Raw genomic sequence first — 1,937 nt, 5'->3', positions numbered from 1 at the left:
GTCAGCAATTTTGTTTAGGAGCTCTACTCAGGGGCAAGCCTGCTTCTGTATTCCTAGATCTGAACTGGGTCCTAGAGCCCAGAAAACTGAGGAGGGAAGTAATTATAACCTGTCCTTTATCAGATCACATAGGACCTACTAAAAGATTACATTTTTCTACCACCCAGTACCCCTGTGATGTTTGAAGAATACCACTCATTAGCAGGAAAATGAAGCAGCAAGACCATAGATAAGATAAGAGAGTGGCATATGGTGTTACAAGAAGGGCACAGAATATGGCTTTAACAAAAATCCCTAGGTGGTAAATAAGACTAGAAGAATGAGTAAACAAAACAAAACAAAATAAAACCATGGTGCCAGGGATACTCAAGACAGAAACATAGAAGAAGAGAATAACTTCAAAACACAGGCAAACAAAGCTTCACTGAAAAACTTAACTTGACCACAAGATCAATGATACAAAATGAAAGCTGTTTTTAAATATTTATTTATTTTTTTGCTTTGGCAATTGGGGTTAAGTGACTTGCCCAGGGTCACACAGCTAGTAAGTGCTATGTGTCTGAGTCCAGATTTGAACTCAGGTTCTCCTGACTCCAGGGCCAGTGCTCTATCCACTGTGCCATCTAGCTGCCCCTTAACTATCTAAAAGATAAACTTATATCATAAATTAAATGAGAGTACAAAGAGGAAAGACAGAAAAAATGAGCATTTTGGAAGAAAACTATAGCTTAGCACAAGAAATACAAATTCTTCTTGAAGTAACAGATCCTTTGAAAATTAGAATGGACCAAACACATATCTTTTTCACACTATTACCTTTCTTAAGATTACAAAACAACAAAATCACTCCAGCCACCCTCTTATTTGATTCCCTTCTAGGACCCTTGATGGTATTACAGTTCTGAGGGCACACTTGTATCATTCTTCAACTCTACCACCATTAGAATGTAAACATTTCATCCTTTTAAACTCCCTTTGATTGGTCCCCTGAATATAGATTTTTAGATTTCCTTTGATGCCCATGTATGTATTCCAGCATTCTACTAAGCCTCATTCTTTCCATCAGGAATGTTGTGAATTTCTCTATTTCTTTAAAGGCTTATTTTTCCTCAGTGAGATAATATTCTGTTTTGCTGGGCAAATTATTCTTAGTTGTAAAATTTTATCATTTGCCTTTTGTAATATCATATTCCATGTTCCCCTTTCCTTTTTTAATAGATGTTAAATCTTTTCTGACCCTAATTGTCTTCTTAGTACTTGAACTCTTTCTTTATGGAAGTTTACACTATTTTTATTTGACCTAGAAGCTCTGCATTTTGGTCATAACATTCCTAGGAGTTTTAATTTTGTAATTCATTTCAGGAGATGACTGGTGGATTCTTTATATGATTTCTTGAAATGTGATATCTAGGTTTTTTGCTTTGGCAATTGGGGTTAAGTGACTTGCCCAGGGTCACACAGCTAGTAAGTGTTATGTGTCTGAGGCCATATTTGAACTCAGGTCCTCCTGACTCCAGGGCCAGTGCTCTATCCACTGTGCCATCTAGCTGCCCCTTAAATATCTAAAAGATAAAATTATATCATAAGCTATAGTAGGTAGTCTATTTTTTGTTAAATCTCTTCTTGATAGGTCTTATGTTTTTGATACAGCTATCTCACATTTTCTTCCTTTTTTTTCAATTGTTTGAGAATATTTCTTGTTGGTTTATAGAGTCATTAAAGTTACCCAGAAAGCCAGTCATCTTTCACTGCTGGGTCCTGATTCTGTCCTTCCTCTCCCCTAATGAAGAGTATTCCTGCTGACCTATCCCATCACTGCCTCCCCGTGCTGGCAATAGAACCATGAGTGTTGCTATTGCTGGGGTCAGGTGCTTCAGGCTACAGTGTCATTGATCATGGGTGATGCAACATAATTGATGAGATCAGAAACCACCTTG

The sequence above is a fragment of the Vombatus ursinus genome, unplaced genomic scaffold, assembly GCF_900497805.2.
Source record: "Vombatus ursinus unplaced genomic scaffold, bare-nosed wombat genome assembly UNPS02014805.1, whole genome shotgun sequence".
Taxonomy (NCBI): domain Eukaryota; kingdom Metazoa; phylum Chordata; class Mammalia; order Diprotodontia; family Vombatidae; genus Vombatus; species Vombatus ursinus.
The sequence above is the reverse complement of the archived record's forward strand: the minus strand, read 5'-3'. Positions refer to the sequence as shown.